We start from the raw sequence: 5,655 nt of genomic DNA, 5'->3' as shown, positions 1-5,655 counted from the left end.
TCTTCTTCTTTTCTTTTGTTAGGTTTGCCAATGGTTTGTGGATTTTATTAATGTTTTCCATGAACCAGCTTCTTGTCCTGTTGATTCTTGCTATAGTTTTTTCTGTTTTCTATCTCATTTATTTCTGCTCTAATCTTTATTATTTCCTTTCTTCTGTTGATTGTAGGTGTACTTTGCAGGTCTATTTCTAGTTGTTAGATATGTTTTGTTAATGTGTAGATTTTGGTCTTTCTTCATTTGGAGGTTTGTATTTATTGCAATAAACTCTCCTTTCAGCACTGCTTTTGCCTTTCAAAAAGTTTATGGTATGTTGTGTTTTCGTTCTCGTTTGTTTCTAGGAACTTTGTGAATTCATTTTTCTTTCTTCTACTACCCAGTCACTTTTCAGCAAGGTGTTATTCTGTTTCCATGTATTTTACTTTATTTCCTTGGTCTTCCTCTTGTTGATTTCTAATGTTATAGCATTGTGGTCTAAGAAGATGCTTTGTAGTATTTTGATGTTTGTAAATTTATGGAAGCTTTTTTTGTGGCCTAACACATGGTCTATTACGTGTTTCATACGCACTAAAAAAGAATGTGTATTGTGCTGTAGTTGGGTTGAAAGCAATGTACACATCTAGTAGTCCAAGTTGGCTATTTATGTTGTCTAGTTCCTGTTTCTTTGTTGAATTTCTTTCTTGTTGTTCTATCCATTTTTGAAAGTGGTATATTAAAATTGCCCACTATTATTTTAGATAAATCTATTTCTTTCTTTCAATCTATTAGAGTTTGCTTTATATATTTTGGAGCACTTTTATTGACAGCATAGATATTTATTATGGTTATCTCATCTTAATCAATTGTCCCTTTAATCATGAAATAATGCCCATCTTTATCTATTATGCTGGGTTTTACCTTACATTTTATTTTATCAGAGATTAGTACTGCCAGTCCTGCTCATTTTTTAGAAAATAGGTTGTTATCTTTTTTTTCCATCCTTTGACTTTTAGCCTGTTTTTGTCTTTGTGTTTAGGTGTGGCTCTTGCAGAGACTTTATTGAAGGATCATGTTTTCTTATCCATTCTGCCACTCTCCGTCTCTTAATTGGTTCATTTAATCAATTTTCATTCTGTCTTATTATAGATAGGTATGAATTAATTGGTGTTATTACATTTGTTTGTTTTATTGTGGTGCTGCTGGTTTAGTTGTTCTGCATGTCTTCCTGTGATAAAATTTTGTTTTTTGTGTGTTCTTTTCAGTTTCTTCATAGTTTTAATGTTTCCATGTTTTTCTTGGATGTTCATTTTCATGATACGTTGTGAAGCTTTAATTTTTTTTTAAGGTTACCTATATTCTATTAAATTTTCTCTCTATTTAAGATAGACTATTTTATTCTGTAATCTACCTGGCATTCTCACAACCTGGATCTCTGTTCTTATGTGTCTACCTTCTTTCACATTATAATTGTTTTGATCACAGACTAGTCTCCCAGAGCCTATGAATTTGTTCTTATAATTGTGTTCTGTTGCATTCTGACTACAATTTTTCAATTGAGTTCCAGCTGTTGTTGACACTTATGTCAAACTCTGGTTGTTGTCTCTTCTTGTTGTTTATCTGTCCACTGAATTCCCTTTAAGATGTTTTGCAGCACAGGGTTGGCTTTTGCAAAATCCCTTAGCTCTGTTCATCCTGGAATGTTTTGATTACACCATTGTATTTTATTTGCAACTTTGCTGGGTATGATTCTTGGTTGGCAATTTTTTCTTTCAGGGTTTTATAGATGTCTTCCCATTGCCTTCTTGCCTGCATGGTTTTGCTGAGAGATCTGAGCTTAATCTGATTTGCTTGCTTTTGTATATAACACTTCTCTTTTCTTTTCCTGCTTTCAAGATTCTCTCCCTATCTTTGATTTTGGAGAACTTGATTATTATATGTCTTGATGATTTTCTTTTAGGGTCTATCCTTCCTGGTGTGCTTTGAGATTCTTGAATGCTTATCTTGTTGCTTTTCAGGATGTTAGTGAAATTTTCTTCCAGCAGCTCTTCAAATATCTCCTCTGTGGACTTGTGTGATTCTTCCTGTTCTAGAATGCCAATAATTCTTAAGGTATTCCTCTTCATGTTGTCCAATATGAGTCTTATAACTTCTTCAGATTATTTTATACTTTGTTACGTTTGCTTTTCTATCTTTGTAGTATTGAGAGATTTGTTTTCCAGCTCACTAGTTTTGATTTCTATCTCTTCAATTCTGCTCCTTTTTTCTCTTTCAGTGTATTGTCCATTTTTTTTATTCTACTATTAATTGTTTGGATCTCTTTTTGTAGGTTTTGAATTGTTTCCAATGCTGTTTCTATCCTATTTGATTGTTCTTGTAGCACTTTCCTGATTTCTTCCTTATTTTTGCCAACTCCTCTGTAAAATGTTTTGATACATTTCATTATAATTTTTTGAAAGCTTTCTAAAGCATTTCCAAGGCCTGACCTCCTTCCAATATATCGTCTATGTCTACCTCCAGATCATGTGTCTCAGTTATTTTATCTTGTTTCTGGACATATCTAGAGATGGTCATCTATTTCTTGAGCATATTCAGTAGATGTCTATGACCTTGATACTTAGCTGAATGTATGTTTTAGTAGTTTATTATACCTTCTGATTGCCTCCATGTAGATGTGATCAGGACATGGGCTTCCCTTTTCACTCTTCTTATTACTCAATTCAGGGTAACTATTAAAGGGTAAGCTGCCTATCTGGTGTATGGCAACTGGTATTGGTTCTTTCCTGGATGGGGTGTGATTGTAGCTTTGCTATATGAGCACAATTGCTATTTCTTCTTCTTCTTCTTATTTTTTTTTTTTTGAAAGGAGAAGCAGGGTCCTTTATTAGGGTCTAGCAGATGTGGAGGTGGAATTCCAGGCCAGAGCCTAAGAGCCTAGGTTGAGGCTCCTTGGAGGTTCTCCTCGTAGCACCCCAGAAGCCCAAGTTCCTTTCTCCAACTTCCCCTGCCTCTGGGACGCAGCACCAAGAACTGACAACTGGGACCCTGCAGGGCCACAGCTTGGGGTGGATTGCAGGGCCCTGGGGTCTCCCCATGATGAAAAATAGGGGGTGCTCAATGCATCACTCCCTAACCAGAATAAACTGAGGAGGCAGGTGCCTCTACATCTCAGAATAGGAACAAGCTCTTGTTCTTTCTGGTGAAGGAGAATGGGGTGGGCCTCTAAGTTGGACCAGGCAGAGCTCAACACCTTGAGGGCAGAGGCGAAACCCCCAGGGGAACTTTTGAGACTTGCTTTTTTTAGACATGGTCATCATCCACACTTTGCCCTCCCATGACTGGTGAGCAGCTCAAGAGTGTGGGCCAGGGCAGCCCAGGGGACAGTAGGGATCTGCCCCAGAGATATCTGTGGGTCTGAGTAAGGGTTTCCTCAACACCAAATTATTCTATATGTACACAGAGCAGCAGCCACTGGGGCTAGTAAGAGTAGCCGCCCTTGGGGCCAAAGGGCTGGGCAGGGCCAGTCAGCTCAGGGAGGTAAGCTGGACTGTCGTCAAAGTGGGACAAGGGGACTGTGTCCTCCTCACTGACTGGCAGGTCAAACTCGACCTTGAGAGCTGGACGCTGATTGTCCGGGAAGGCCAGAGAGAAGGGGGCTTCGGGCTCGCATACAAACTTGTACACATAACGCTCACCTGTCTCCTTCCGCATGATGCCTTTCTCATAATAATATCGGAAAGAGTGGCTCAGCTTATCATAATTAATGGCCTGTCGGTTCTTCTGGATGCCCCAGAGCCTGGCGACCTCCTCAGGCTCAATTAGTTTGAATTCCATTCCCCGGCCAGTCCAGGCAATGAAGTGGGCATTTGTTGGGTCATCCAGCAGGGCCGCCAGAAACTGCCGTAGCTGCAAGACTCCCCAGCGCTGGTAGGGCGGCCCCTCTAGGAATATCCCAATCCCCTCCTGCTTGATGTCTCCTTCAAATTTCTTAGGGACGACGCAGACATCATCTGGGAATGGTCACAGAGGTTTTTCATAGCCATAGCCCATGGCACCATCACCTGGTGAGGACCCAGAGAAACCCTCTGTGTGAAGGTACACTGAAGCACACTCAGGGACATCTGTGTCATAGGCGAAATCCATCTGTTCCTGTTTGATCACCACCCCCGCCCCTGGGTACTTGTGCCCATTGACCTCACCCTGGCCCACAGGTGGTTCACACGCCTGCTCATACCCTCTGGTCGTGGTATTCCTGTTTGAAGCTCTGCTGGGGGTAGGGCTCTGATAGCTGGTGTTGGTAGGGGGTTGGGAAGGGCTCCCGGCCCCCTTCCTGAGAGGATGTGAAGGAGTGACAAATGTCCAAGGGCTGCTGGAAGATGGAGCTGTGCTCCCTAAGGTACCCATGGCCAGCAGGGTGGGGCTGAGAATTACCGGAGGACCTTAAGAAACTCTGTTGTTATGTCCGGAAAAAGGGCTGCAGGAGCGACTGTCCAGGGTCACCAGGGGCGGGGGACTTGATAACTATTTTTCTGGAGGGATCATAGGCACTGGAGTAAAGGCACTGCTAGCCATGGTGGTAGGTGAGTGGCGGCTTCCTGCTGCAGGACAGGGCCGGGTCTGTGCGGGTACTCTGGGGTTCCTTCTTGATCCTGGTGGTGGGGCTGTGGAAAGCTAAGTTTTCTGAATGGAAATCGGGAACAAACTGCTCATCACTGTCTGGGACCTGAGCTGGTGGTAAGAGGCAGGAGAGGAGGCTGGGGTGGTTCTGGGATGGTGCAGGGGGACATGGCCCCGGCAGCTGCTTCTGAGAGCCACGTCTCCTGGAAGTGACTTAGATCCTGGAAGAGATCCCTCCAGACAAATAGCTATCAAGTCCCCCGCCCCTGGAGACCCTGGACAGTCGCTCCTGCAGCCCTTTCCCCGGACAGAACAACAGAGTTTCTTAAGGTCCTCTGGTACTTCTCAGCCCCATCCTGCTGGCCATGGGTGGTGGTGGTGGTGGTTAGGGTTTTGTTTTGTGGTCCACTGTTAACATTTAGGGAGACTCTTTCTTTGTCTACATTACCCAAGAAGAAATAGCACCCGGTGGTCTCACACTAGCCTAGCCCCTCGGCTCTCCAAGCGGTAGGGAGCCGGGGTCCATGACCTTCCCCTGCGGGACCATCAGCTCTTCACGCAGGATCCCATTTCTGGGCGATTTGCTGCAGAAGGTGTAGGGCACTTGCTGGTCCAAGTATCCGCCTTTCATCCTCCGCTCCATCTGGCCTTTCCCTCTGGCCGTGGCATTGGCCCCCCGCGGGGGCAGAGACCTGGGGCTTGACCGTCAGTGCTAGAGCCGGGGGGCGCGGGGGGGGGGGGGGGGGGGCCCCGAGCACGCCCCAGGCCGCTCCGAGGGCCGATAGGCTAGGCTGGTGTGAGACCACCGGGTGCTATTTCTTCTTGGGTAATGTAAACAAAGAAAGAGTCTCCCTAAATGTTAACAGTGGACCACAAAACAAAACAGCAACAACAAAAAAGACAGATTTGATACTGCAGTTTAAAATTACAGAAAAGAGATAAAAGGAGAAAAAAAAAAATTCTGTAGCCAATATGAATATGATTTTAATGTCCTTCTCTCTTGGATTCTTGCCTTCAAGGCTAACTCAGGATTCAATTTCTGGCCTGTTTCCTTTATAGTCTGTT

At 43.8% G+C, this 5,655-nt stretch overlaps 1 pseudogene; it reads right to left on the bottom strand.

Annotated features, from left to right (window-relative positions):
- Positions 1 to 3,450: 3,450 nt before the first annotated feature.
- Positions 3,451 to 5,245, bottom strand: LOC102829327 (annotated as a pseudogene).
- Between the last annotated feature and the right edge of the window lie 410 nt (positions 5,246 to 5,655).

The sequence above is a fragment of the Chrysochloris asiatica genome, unplaced genomic scaffold, assembly GCF_000296735.1.
Source record: "Chrysochloris asiatica unplaced genomic scaffold, ChrAsi1.0 scaffold00068, whole genome shotgun sequence".
Taxonomy (NCBI): domain Eukaryota; kingdom Metazoa; phylum Chordata; class Mammalia; order Afrosoricida; family Chrysochloridae; genus Chrysochloris; species Chrysochloris asiatica.
Note: the sequence above shows the minus strand (reverse complement) of the source record. Positions and strands in the feature narration are given on the sequence as shown.